General features: G+C 31.4%; 1 long non-coding RNA gene and 1 pseudogene across 1 annotated transcript; both read right to left on the bottom strand.

Moving 5' to 3' along the window:
• Positions 1–9,880: 9,880 nt before the first annotated feature.
• Positions 9,881–12,121, bottom strand: LOC121208155 (probable inactive receptor-like protein kinase At3g56050; annotated as a pseudogene).
• Positions 12,122–12,966: 845 nt separating this feature from the next.
• On the bottom strand, positions 12,967–13,814 carry LOC121207897 (uncharacterized). Its single transcript, XR_005902998.1, has 3 exons — positions 13,626–13,814; positions 13,475–13,546; positions 12,967–13,073 (listed from the first exon to the last, which is right to left on the bottom strand). It is a non-coding gene; the product is annotated as an uncharacterized lncRNA (long non-coding RNA).
• Between the last annotated feature and the right edge of the window lie 977 nt (positions 13,815–14,791).

Below are 14,791 nucleotides of genomic sequence, written 5' to 3'. Positions count from 1 at the left end.
TCTTTTTCCACCACCAACTCCACTAGCCACACCTTCTCCACCACCACTTGTACCTACAAATGAAGACATAAACAATAAAAAAATATTTTGTAAATGGCTATATAAGCCTTCTCATATTTTGTATATGGGAGGGGGATTTTTTTGGAGAGTTTTTGGGAGAGAAAGTTATTGTAAAGGATTTTTGGAGAGGTTTCTTTTTAAAGTAATTAAGGAGAAGAGTTATTGTGAAGGCTAGTTTTTGGAGAAGCTAGTTTTTTTTGAAGATTAATCAAAGATCAAAGCAAAAGAGGTTTCTTTGTCTATTCTCATTTTAAGTTCTTTGTTTACTTATTGTTTTCCTTTCAATCTTATTTTGTTTCTTTTATACGAAAGTAAAAAAAAATAAAAGGAGGAAGCTTACCCATTTTTACCGAAAAAGTTTTTTTGAGGTCCGGCTGCCGTGTACGGTGGCGCCGGCGGTGGTCCGGCGACCGGACGATGGCCGACCTTGTGGCCGAAAATCATCCACCCTCTCCCTCTCTCTCCTTTTTTGTTATTATTATATTTCTTAATATTATATTATATATATTCTTTTAATATATTAGGTATATTTTAAATTCTATATTACGTATATATATATTTTATACTATTTTATTTATATACCTTTAATATTATATTATTTATATATATTTTTCTACATGTTATCTTATGTATATATCTTAACTATATTATGTATATATTTTTAACACTATATTATGTACATATTTTTAATATTATCACGTATTTATTTTTTATATATGTACATATTGATGTAGTATTATTAATAGTATTTTTTTAAACATCGTTATTATTTCTAATATATATTATGTACATCTTTTTTATTTCTATTTTATTTTTTATTTTTCAATATTAATTATTATTATTATTCTAATATTTTGATATTTTAATATTTTATATTTTATATATTTTATTATTCACATCATTGTTCGCATTTTTTGACAATAATATTCTTGGATTTTTTTTACTATCATTTTAAAAAAATTTTACATTTTAATTTTAAGAATAAGGCAATGTATCAATTTTAACATTAAGTCATCGATTTCATCGCTATGTTGGGTGAAATTAATCGGCTCGTGTTAAAAACGGGACGTCCTTCTAAAAAACAAAAAAAAAACTTGCAACTTCTCATTTCCTTCAATCGGATCACACTTAAATGTCAAATTGAATTCGTATTTTTGAAAATCAAGACAACATGTGTTTAATAAGATACCAATTTTGGGCGTCGCGAGGGTGCTAATACCTTCCTCGCACGTAACCGACTCCCGAACCCTAAATTTTCTCTGGATTTTAACGTAGACCTAAACTCAACCTTTTATTTGTTTTAATAAGAGATCTAATAGGTGTCCGATCACACCTAGGAAAAAGGATCGGTGGCGACTCCCTGTTTATTTCAAAAATCAAACGTCAAATTTCAAACTTTTTTTCAATAAATCGCCCCAATTAGCGACCAAGCTAAGCTAAAATTTTTACGTCGCTACACTAAATTTAGGGACTAGAATATTGCTTTATTCCTAAAAAAGGGTTTTAATTTCTTCCTTAATTTCACACTTGCTACTTAGAGGGTTACAGCTACAAAAAGGGTCAACTTTGGCCTATGCACCATGCCCTCTTGACCATGCCATGGATGACTTATTAATGCCCTTTAAATGTTAAAACCTATAAACTAACTTTAGAACAAGTAAACAATGCATTGGTCTAAGACAGGTTGTAAAAGGAGACTATAATTAATCAAAAGGCAATATTGTCAAATTGTTCATATATGAAATTCTTTTAGGGATGGTAAAATAATTCGAATTTATCGGATTTCAATTTAATTTTTTAGATGTGTAATTTTTTGTTTGAAAATTAGGTTCGAGAGTAACGTTACGGATGCGTAAATTACTTTTTTTATATTTTAATTAGATATTTAGTGTATTTTCTATTATGTATTTTATTTTGAAATTGGTCGAATGCGTAAATTTTAAACCAAATTGTATTTGGAGAGAGATCAAGGTCGGAAACATAAAAAAATCAATAAGAGCAAATGAAAAATCACAACCTATCATACCTACTCCGTTATCATCCCTAATTTTCTCTTTTATCTCGATATATAATTAGATTGTGATTTGAGTTATGAAATAAATAATTATAAGAACAAAATTGATCATATTAAAATTGTTATAACTTAAAAAAAGTAATGTCCAACAATTATTAGATGCAATGGTAACACACGTACTTCCAATTAGAGAAATTCATGTTAGAACCCCGAAGATAATATCGTCGGGAAGAACAGTCACAAACCAATCTTGAAAGGATAACTTTCTCATAGAAAAAGTAATGCAATCGTATATTGATTTCATGATAAGATACAAACCTATATATATAGCTTGTTGTTTATTCACATGATATGATTAAAAGATATATAAACTTTTTGACAAAAAAAAAGAGCTGTGTGTTTAGGTGAACATTAACGATAAAACTTTTCTACACGATCATGAAAACTTTATAATATTCCAATTCCACCCTCGTGTGTTGTCTCTTTTAATTAATTTCTCCCATGCATATTAAGACAAATACTTTTTTCTTGCATGATCATAGCATATTAACTACAAAAGTGGAAACAAAAACAACAAGGTTTCAACTCCTTAACTGCTCCAAGTTAAAGCAAAAGTTGGTCTTAGATTGCACGGGCATCTTGGGGGAGAAATCACAGCCTTCCAACATATGTTTTCTCCTGAGGAAACCATTGATATTATTACAATTATTGGTTGGTCTTGGTGGGGAGATGAATGTTGCCATCAAATCCTAAAGAAAATGCCAACATATACCAATAAGTTGTTGTTTGAGGTGTGAAGATGATAATTTGAATTGCGGATTCGAATATTTTGCGAATATTAAATTTTTCTTAATTCAGATTTTAAAATTATTATATGTTGAGGATTCGAAGTGGATGTGGATAGATACCTCGAATATTCATCATCCAAATCAGCAATGCATATATTTGAATAATGGATGTAGATTTGGATAGCTTTTTTTTTTTACAATTTGATTTACGTATTTTAAATTTGCTCCAAATCAAATTTAAAATTGAATTTAACATCTAAATTGATGGCTGGGCTGAAGGAATAACATGATTAATATAATACTGATACTTTGAAGACTAATTCAAAATCAAAGCGGAAGTATTTTGAGTAATGTTTTGTCATAATATGCTTCATATAAATAAGTTTTCTATTTAATAGTATGATCAATTGCAGTAAAGTTACTCGAATTATGGCTCAAAATATCAGTTTCATATCAACTATTAACCATGTCATTCTGCCAATCCATCCATTAGTTCGAGCATTAACTGTCAATTCAAATCTAACATAAAACATATTTAAAACATATGGATCAAATTGTAAATATACGTGTACCTCCTAAATTTTAGACATTGTTTTTTTTTAAATACGTAAGATCCAAGTTATTTATACACATTTGTTTACAATTTGATCTACATATTTTAAATATGCTCCACATCATATTCGAGGTAACATTTAATGTTTGAATTGACAGATATGGTGATGGAAGGACTTGATTAATATAATACTAATACTTTGGGGACTCAATTAAAGTATTTTGAAGTTTAGAGACCAAAGTAGACTCTAAGCAATAGTTTTAAGGACATTTGGTAAAATTAACCCATTACTAGTAGTATTTATGTTTGGCCACTTGGGGGAACAAACGCAATCTGTTACGCATTGACTGGTGGAAATTATTTACCCTAAGCTTTGGGGAATTAAATTTTAAATTGACCATCCCTATCAGCTCGCCCATTTTTGGCGTAAAAAAAGTGTTATTCTATTGTTTGGTCCTTGAATCTTTTTTTATTTTAATTTGGTATTCGAGTTTGGCTATAATGTTTAATTTGATACCCAAATCAAATAACATCATGCAATGTAATGAATGTTTCACACGTGTGTTCTAGTAAAAAACATAGGTACTTAATTAGAAGAAAAAAATGCTTAGGTATAAAATTGAACATCAAAATCAAGCTCAAGTGCTTAATTGGGACAAAGAACAAACTCTTGTACCAAAATAAAAATTGAAGTTAAACTTAAAGTTGGGACAAAAAGAAACTCAGGCATCAAATTGAACATTGAAGGCCAAACTCACAGACCTAATAGTATATTAACTCTAAAAAAAATCTAAAACAAAATAATGATTGTGTTTTTAAGTCATAATAATTCCAACAAAATCGACTATTATAAACACTGAGTTAAATAATTAGCTCAATTTAAACCTGCAAACTAATAATTCATAATAAATTTGATAATGAATCCACGCATTTACATAAGATGAGACTCTAATCTAAAACCTCAAAGCTCGTGCGACTTCAACTTTGTTAATGAGCCAAAATTTTATTGACAATATTTTAGCTCTTTTACTAATAAAAAAAAAGTAAAATAGTTCTTTTGTTAGAAATTTTATCTATTTCTACTATTAAAAAGTTATCTATATACGTTAATATGAGGTATACATGACACGTCATGCGCGTCACTATATGATTATTCATTAATCATAATTATAAATTTTAACAATAGGAAGAGATTAAAAAAATAATATGTAATGCGTGACGCTTTTACATAACTATAAACATGATTTTGAACAATCACAGGAGAGGGCAAAGCTAGCTGGTTTGGTTTTAGCTTAGCTTGTGAAAATTAATATAGACAGGTCTGGCTTTTTTTTTTTCTGACAGATTCTGCTTCAATTTCCCAACTTGTGAAGTCAACCATGGTTTATGAATTATGATATGATACCTTTGTTTTTTCTTATATATTTTATAATAAAATATTATAATTATTTACGTGATTTTTTTAACGTGCATGAGTATACGTGAACCTATTAATGCGGATCTACCATCGGCATCCATGGAGGATGTAATAGGAAAAGAAAAAAAAGGATATCTGTCTTTTAGTTTAATAATTTTATAATTTCGAGTTGAGAATATAAAACAAGTTTTTTTATGTGTTTTTCTATCATGTGTAAGGTATGTTTTCTATTATTGGAATATTTTGCGAAAGTTGTAGATTTAATTTATATTTTTTGAATTAGTCAATTTTAGTTTTTTTACTTTTCAGAATTTGAACTTTTAATCTTGATCAAAATAGTAGCAGTTAAATCTAGGGGTAAAGGGAGGAGGGGGCAAGCAAGAGCCCTAGCCCCCATAAAATGGAAAATTAATGCTTTAGACCACCAAAATTTTAAAAATTTTAAGTTAATATATGATAAAATTATAGTTTGGCCACCCAAAATATTAGAATTTCAATTTAGTCCTTTTGAAAACCATAAAGATATAAGCAAATACAAGGATAAAATTGCATTTTAACTCCTACAAATATATAACTTAATCTTTCCCCCCCCTAAAAAAATTTCTGCCTTCCCCTTGGTTAAATTCGTTCAATTAAATTCAATTACTAGTTCTCTATTATATGTACGATTGTAGATTTTGTACATATTCTCTCCTATTGAATCATTCTAAGTCTATATATTTTTCGAATTTTGAAATTTCAATCTGGAAGCAAATAATAATCATTAATCAATTAACTGGATTTTTAGTGAGTAATATGTGAAAATAAGAAGCTGGCATGGCATTACACATATGAAAATATGTTTAGCAATCAAATTTTGGAAAATGACATAATTTAACTTAATGAATTTAACAATTATTGTGTGAAGAGGATTGAAATTTCAAATTTTAAAAAGTGCAAGAACTAAAATTGATCAAATAAAAATATAAAGATTAAATTCACAATTTTTACAAAATATAGAAACTAATAACAAGATTTAACCTATTTTATATTTATATTTACACATACTTTAATATTTTAAAAACTCGCATTATGTAGCATTTTTTATTTATTTTTATTTGCATCATATCATGTTTTAGGTGCTTTAGTTAATAATTTTACTAATATAAATTTTGATATATTCATATATTTGGGGTTTTTTTAAGAATCTAACCTTATAAGTTTAAAAAATTATGAAAATGATCAAATTTTAAAATTAATTATAGGAATTAATGACCTGATTTATACAGTAGAGTTGAGTGCCGCCACTTTCCCAGGCGGCACCACTTTAAAAATCCCCCCCCCAAAAAAAAGTTTCTTGGCGCCGCGTAACAAATTGGCAGTACCAGACTGAAGCGTACAACGGTAAAACATTCAGGGACTTGATGAAGTAATTATCCTTTTTAGATTGACTTGAAAAAAGAGAGTCGCATGAGAGTATAACAACACTTAATTAAACTTTTGGTCTATTTGCATGTTAGGTCTGTCTTTTCTTGAAATTAAATTTGAATAGCTCTTAAAAGATATAAGAATAACAAAAATAAACCTTTCTCATTTTTTTTTTATTTTTTTAAAACAATAAACTTAAAAAACTATATAAAATTCTTATTTAAATTACCCAATATATCTCTCAAAAAATTTCCTCAAGTTTACATAAATTCAAATATGTTAGGGAATGAACCAAAAGTGTTTAAATTTATATAAACTTGAGGAAATTTTTTGAGGGACATATTGGGTAATTTAAATACAGATTTTATATATTTTTTAAAGTTTTTTTTTTCTAAATGAGAAGAGTTTTTTTTTTATTCTTATATCTTTTAAGTGCTATTTAAATTTAATTTCAAAAGAGACAGACCTAACATACAAATAAACCAAAAATTTAATTAGGTGTCGTCATACTCTCATGCAGTGCACTTTTTTCAGCCAATCTAAAAAAGGTAATTACTTTATCATCTCCCTGAACGTTTTTCCCCTACACGCTTCAGTCAATTGCAACCAAAATTTAAAAAAGGTATTTACTTTTTAATTGATATATTCAGTATGTAATTTCTTAAGAAAAAAATGTAGGTGTCTCTATCTCTTGTAATGGGATAGTTTATGCCATTTATGTATGTCAAATTTTAAATTAATTTTATATATAAATATATGAACATGTTTATAAAATGCTTTGACTAATGAAAAGGACTTCCTACTGATCGTAATTATTGGCAAAAAACAATAAATAAATAAATGTCTTAGTAGCATAAATAAATAAATAAATAATACAATTTGTATGAAACTTATGCTGAATAATAATGATTATTATAAACATTTATATATAGAATAATAATAGTTTATAATTAAATTTATATTCATATTTTAACATCAAAGGCATCATATTTATGACAATAATTCCAAACTAATATTATATAATAAAAATCAGCATCACCTAAAGAAATGTTAAACTTCATAGGAGGTCCCTATATTATAAAGATTAGATCAAATTAGCCCTTCAATGTATTAATTTAGTCTCTATACTATTAAAAAGAATCAATGGTATTTTTTATAACAATGCCTTGAATTTTATTGGTTTTTTAATTGTTCAATTCCAAACAAAAGTTGATTTTATATATAGAACCATTTTAAAAATATTAACTCTATTGAACAGTAAATGATACTTTTTTAAACAATAAATGTTAACTCTATTTCAATTTAGTCTTTTTTAATTTTTTTAATAGTACGGATACTAAATTGATCTATTTAATAGTAAAAGGACTAATTTGATTAGGAAACTATAAATAAAGGGAGTAACTTGTCTCCTATTAGACTTGTCAATTTTGATTCAAACTTAAAAATATGATGCAATCAATTTGAACCCAAATTTGATCCAACTAGATTGAACAATAAAAATCAATAATTTAAACTCATCCATTTGAATCATAAATGATTTGAAATTGGAATGACTAATTTTGAAATGATTTGAACAAGTAACCATAAATAACCTCGACCTACCAAAAAGGTCTTAACTTATTGGTTAAGGTGAAGACCCTAAGTTCTTGAGTATTTAGATTCGAGTTTCACCATGCATAATTGCAATGGATGGGTCTCATCCCATCATGTACGCACATGTCATATGTGTATTTGGTTTGGTTCTTTTCCCGTTGTGCTTTTATTGGTTTAATTCTACATTACAATTGACTAGACATATATTTGTATTTGTATTATACTTATTAATGTATTGTATTTATAATAGTGAAACTTTCAAAAAAAAAACACTAAGATATCTTAAACACTAATATTATGGCATCTTAATTGATATAAAAAATACAATAATTTTACTTATAAGTGTTGAGTGCAATGGTAATGTACATAGCATTTTTAAGGGTGAACTCGAGTTTAAACAATAGAGATGAAACTATTGAGAAAAACAACCACAAACCTTGAAAAAAATTAACATCTATGAACCGAAACATACATTGATTTCATTTAAAAAATTTGTTACCACTGAAACAAGAAAGCTGCACTGCAGAAGAGTTACAATTTAATAATTTATTCAAAAATAGAACGTACCAACATAAAGTGAACACACAACGTACCAAAAACAATAATCAAAATGAAAAACTTGATTTCATTTGGGGTCTTCAACTTAAATTAAATAGTGGAATTAATAGTGATTAGGTGCATCGCAATGAGCCGGACGGAAAGCCAACGGACCAGCAGCATAGATCACGACGTCGTAATCCTTCCTATAAAACCTCTTCTTTTCGTACCGTAATGGCGAGCCATATAATCCATAGTTAATGTTCGATAGGACATTACATCCCTCGAGCGGCGACTCGACAAGCTTAACAACACAAGATTGAAGAGGGTGCTCCAATAATAAGTGACTCATTTCAAACCCTTGGAGCTCGGCAAAGAAGTAACCGTTTCCGTCCGTTTCAGAGGCCTTGTAGTAACTTACTTGTCCCTTTGGTTCTTGCAAATGACACTAACTTTAGCCGACGCGATCGGTTTGGCTTTCGATAAGGACCATGACCCGTAGTTGTCACAGCTTTGGCAATACACCATTCCTTCGATGACTACTTGGGTTTTTTTCGGTTGTGGGTTGGCTTCGTAGGCAAATGCGGAGGGAAAAGCTAACGGGAGAAGTAAGATGAGAAATGATAAGTGAATGGCAGCCATGGATATAAGTTTTGGAGCTTGAAAGGGGAAATTTTTGAGATAATAAGGATTGTGAGTTGAAATAATAGTTGATGTAATTATATATATATATAGTTTGAGTTGCGTTTGAATGTAATGATATACGTGCAAGCTAATAAGTATTAAACATGGTCAACGTTTTATTGTATATTCATTTACGTGAAGGCCACTTTTGTATTAACAATGAACGTGGAATAAAAAAATTGGATATGATGGATGGTTGTAAGAATCGGATCGGATTGATCAATTGAATTGGTTGAATTAAAAATTAGTTGACAAAAAAGGATTGAATTAGTGTAAAATTGATTGAACCAGTAAAAGATTAGAACTCGATCAATTTAATTAACTTATAATCGATTATCAAGATCAACTAAATTGGATTGGGTTTAAGTTATCAATTTAATTAACTTATTAGAACTCGATTGTCGATTAATTCAATTGTGATAATTTATAATCGATAATCAATAGGTATAAATTATTTTAATAGCTACAAAACAAATCTACTATTATAAGTAACTTTGGTCAGACCAGTTCGTGAGTTTAAACCAACCAAGAAGTTTAACCATAATTTTTCTACAATAATCTATTCATTTACAATCCGAGAAAGAATGCAACATTAAGTGTAATGATAAAACACATTACACTTTCAATGAAAATTCAAATTCAAATCGTGAGATAACATTGTTATGATAACCAACCATAAACTCCGAAAATATTAATCTTTATGTTCGTAAAACGAACATAAAAGATACATAATAAAAACGAAGATTTCCCAAATTTTCCACCCTATCTCAAAGTATATACATCAGAGTTTCCATTAACCCTATAAATAAATACAAACCATAGCTCGCCTACATATATATATCATCAAATTCATTAGACATAATCTCAAGCTCAGCCCACCAAAGAGGAGAAAGTTTAGGGACTGCACCATCAGGTGAAATTCCAATAATCTCCCTCAACCTTGCACTAACTTCAATCATGTTTGGTCTCCGTTTGGGCTCGGGGTCGACACAAGCATTTACGACCTCCCCAATGGATTCAACTTGCTTCGTGTCGAAGGATTTCAGAATAGGATCTACCATCTTACAAGGGTTGGTCTTTTGACAAATAGTGTGATGACCGGTCATCAATTGAGTCATTGTCAACCGTGTACGGTATTCTACCGGTGATTGTTTCGAATAGTAATACCCCAAACGCATAAACTTTGCTTTGTAGAGTTGCAGGTACCTCGGCGGTGAAAGATGGGTCCGAGATTTTGGCTGCGTAATCTTCGGTTAAGTTGATGGCCGAGGACGAGAGGTTTCTGTGGGTATGGGCGGTTGAGGTGGTGCATGTGGTCAAGGCAGTAAGCTATCCCCATTATGATTCTAAGCCTCATGGACCAGTCTAAGTGCTCGGACTCTTTAACTGCAATGTCAATTGAGAGAAGATGCATTTCATTAACATTCAAATTCGATTTAACTCGATTTAATCATAAAGATTAACGATCTTAACTTGTTTGACTCGAACTCAATTTGACTCGAATCTAAAGTGATCCAAACTAAAAATGACCAAACACCAATCCAAAATGACCCAACGTGAATTGACTAGAACTTCAAATGATGCAAACTTGTAATGAACTGGCCTGAAAACTTGAGCCTCAATCCTTATGACCTGGACTCTAAACTCGACCCAACATGATATGTCATAAATACTCAATAACCCGAACTCATATAACTTGAACCTGAATTGAATGACTCGATTTAGAAGTGACCCAAACCCAAAATGGTCTGAACAAATAAGCTGAAATGACCCGAACTTGTGACTTGAACCCCAAATGGTCTGACTTGAAAAACTCGAATCAAAAAACACCCAAACCTGAATAACTCAAATCCAAAATTGACCCTAATCGGAATGGCACAAATTTTAGGCATGACAAATTTAACTCATAAGATTTACACTTTTTGTAACTTTGGCACTAATTTCTTTTCTTTTTTCACTTGGGCACTCAAAATTTTAATTTTAGTAATTTTTTTTTCAGGAAAGCTGGCAGAACTGTAAAATTTTAACGATACTAATGTGAATATCACATGACAATTCACATGTACTTCATAATTATTTTTTAAAAGATAAAATTTCCGACGTAAACTACCACGCAGGCAGCCATGTTATCGTCATTAAAATTTTTGTGCGAAAAACAGCATTTTGATTAAAATTTAAAAGTTGAAAGTCAAAATGATGAAAAAATAGGTAAAAATGACATAAAAAGATAGACATCAGGGGCTAAATTTGTAATTATGTCAAATTTTAAAACTCAAAGTAACTCACTTTAGATATGATCCGAAACCAATCCAACTTACCCAGTTGACAAGTTTACTCGAAAACATATGCATGGATTAACATATAGGAAGCTATCGGACGAAAATGGAAAAAGGATAGCTAATGTACTTACTGTGTAAATGCTCAAAGAGAGTACCATTAGGAGCGTACTCGAAAACCATCATCCTAGTAAACGGCTCGGTTTCCTCGCAGTATCCGAGAAGGTTGACAAAGTTTTTGTGGTTCACTTTCGATAATGTCTCGATCTAAAACCATTAAACCAAAGAACATAGTTAAAAACCGAACCACAAAGAACACACCAAGTGAGTGTATCTTACCTTGTTCCGGAATTGTGTTTCTAAGTTCTTTGACCAATCTTTCGCGGATTTCACCGGGAAAGAGACCACTGCTATTTCAACCCCATTAGACAATGTCCCTTTGTAAACGGTACCGATCGTTGATGAATCAATTACATTGCTGAAATCCTCACAGGCTGCTTCCAGCTCCGATCTTTTCAGCTTTGGTACACCTAAATCAATTAGAATGTTTTGAAGTTCAGTTGAGGACGTTTAGTTTCGCAATAGAAAACAAGAAGAATAATTACCGGTCACAAATGCTTTTGAAGTTGTCCGCTTAACCCCGTTCTCCATGGCTTCACGGTGGATACTTTATACGTATTAAAGATATAGGTAATGGCTATTAATATTAGAAGACATATAGTACCCCCTATGGCTCCGGCTAGTATTGCAGGTTGACTATGTGAACTCGAACGAGGACGTGAAGTAGAAGCAGTAGAAGCATTGGATTGTATTTGTGTTTGATGGAGAAGGGGACAGAATAGAAGCATTGGGTCGTACTTTGTTTTTCGATGAAGGGGACGGAGTAGAAACATTAGGTCGTGCTTCGTGTCCTGGTTGAGGTGATGGAATAGGGGACTGTGGATTTTCCGGAGCATGCCTAGCAACTGCAGGACCGAATAATGGGTAGTTTTGCGGCTTTGAAGGAGTTGTAGACCTTTTCTCTCCAGTAGTCTCCTTTGAGCTGCATCTTCAGGTTGGCTTAGGTTCCTAGCGTAACACGAAAAATGAACAATATGATGCAACTAGACAATAACAACAAAGCAACTTCCCATGACAATTGCATCCAAAACGAGCACGGCCTTGCGAGACAAGATGATGCAACACAGGGTACATAAGTTAACGTGACACAAACATAACATGAACAATATGATGCAACTAAACAATAACAACACACAACAACAAAGAAACTTCCATGACAAATTATACTAGAAAGAAACTTTTCACAACAATTGCATCCAACACGACACGAGTGCATGAGTCAAATTTTGCTTGCAAGACAAGATGATGCAACACAGAGAACACGAGTTGAACACGACACGAACAATGAACAACATGATGCAACTAAGCTTGATTCTCAAATAAGCAGGCATACCATGTATGAATCTTGCTTGCAAGACGATTTAGCCGCTCAGAAGGTTGATTCAGAAGCTCATTATGTCATAACTGCAAAATATGCAGAAATGAGTTCTTAAAACAGAGTCTTGCTTAGAAAAATCGAATTATTCGACACTATACACTTACAGTATTGTTCGTGACAAACTGGTACCAAGTTGAGGGGAATTAATCCACTGAAGTTATTACATCTCAAGTCCAACACCTCCAATTCCTTCAATTGACCAATTTCTTCAGGGATTTTCCCAGTAAAGAGTTGTTCCTTAAATTTCTAGGGAAAAAAAATGGCATCAAAAGAGATGAATTTGAAGAAAGTAAGGACCTAGGTTTTGATTATAGGCACGGTAAAAGTATCATGGAGGTCCTTATACTAGGAGCTAGATTACATTTCGCCCCCTCAACACAAAAATAGACAAATTAGCCCTATACATTAGATTAAACATAAATTGGTCCTTCAATTAAAACTTTTACCATTTCTATTATTAAAAACTGGCCCCTAGTAAACCACATGCCACTATTTGGTTATTCTATCAGCCATGCCAGTTTTTAACACTAGAAATGAATGAATTTTAACTGAAAGAACTAGTTTGCTCTTAATCTAATGTGTAGAGGACTAATTGCCTATTTCTTTAGTGGAGGGACCTTCATGTATTTTTACCTTATAGGCACTACATAGACTTAATATGAGCTAGATTTCCAAGCTCAGGTCCCAATGTTCCTTCAAGACAAAAATCTTTCAAGTTCCTGCATTTTTTTAATCCCATAAATAAAAATTTTTCCTTCCTTTTCTTGTAACCAAACAGAAAAGGGAAAAAAAACTTACACGACAATAACTTTGCCATTAGAGCATTAGATACCAAACCAGGAACAATGGTCAAATTTTCCATCTACTTTCTTCCAACCAGATAAAGCACCAAATGGATCATTCACCACTTTCTCTCTTAATCCCAACAAAGCCAACCCTGCATTCATTCAAGAAACATATTTTCGCAAGAAACAAACAAAACCCAAAGCTTAAAAGGCAAAAAGAAGAAGAAGAAGAACAGTTACCTTCATTCAAGGACCAGCAACCAGAACTTGACATAAGAAAAACAGCAGCAGCGCTACAACAACAACTGAAACTCTTGTCTTAATCTTACAAACTTCCTGTTCTTGTTCACAACCATCTTCTTCTTCACTTGTTGTTTGGACCAAGCTTAATTCAAACACTGAACAAAGGTTGTAAATTGCTCAAAGACTGAAGTGTTTAAGTAAAGGCTTTTTATTTATGTTTTTTTTCTTACTTACCAAATTAACAATGGCAAAATACCAATATGTTGGCTCGAATAAGCCATATGAGGTAAAGCTGATTGATTGCTTTTTGCTGTTATTTGGACTTCATTTTCTTTTTTTTACATTATATGTTTATTAATAAACAAATTAAAAAATTTAAAAAAGGCCAGCAGATGGCCAAAGTAAAAAAATCTAAATTTTTAAATAAAAAACTAATAATTAAAAAAAGGCACGATTCGACCGCCCTCTTCTTCCCTAACCCGCATTCATTTCAATTTGACCATTTCTTTTTCAAACTTCCCGACCGTTCATTTCTATGTGAAGCCTCTTCGTCTCCTCCTGGTTTTTCTGCTGTTCAAAGCTAATGTATCCTTGTCTTCGCACTCAGCCCTCAGGAGCTCCATTTCACAACCCCTCTTTTTGTTTTTGTTCTTTTCCCGTATTCTTTTCTTGTCTTTCATTTTTATGAACTGTTCAGTTTTCTGTTGATTTTTGTTAAGAGAGATGATTTTTTTTTAATTTGCTGTTACGGGATACGGAATAGCGGCCATATTGCGCATGGCCGTTACCTAAATTGCGGCGTGTCCACCGCTATCGGTGTGCTCCGCTTTCTTTTCACCCTTTTATTTTCAGCAATTGCTAGTTTCGGAGAGCCGCTACACGCTAATACGGCCTCCTAATTTCAGGTAACGGACCGTATTTAAATCCTGGCTGTGA

Source organism: Gossypium hirsutum, chromosome A10 (genome assembly GCF_007990345.1).
Source record: "Gossypium hirsutum isolate 1008001.06 chromosome A10, Gossypium_hirsutum_v2.1, whole genome shotgun sequence".
NCBI lineage: Eukaryota > Viridiplantae > Streptophyta > Magnoliopsida > Malvales > Malvaceae > Gossypium > Gossypium hirsutum.
This window is presented reverse-complemented; position numbering and strand designations above follow the sequence as displayed.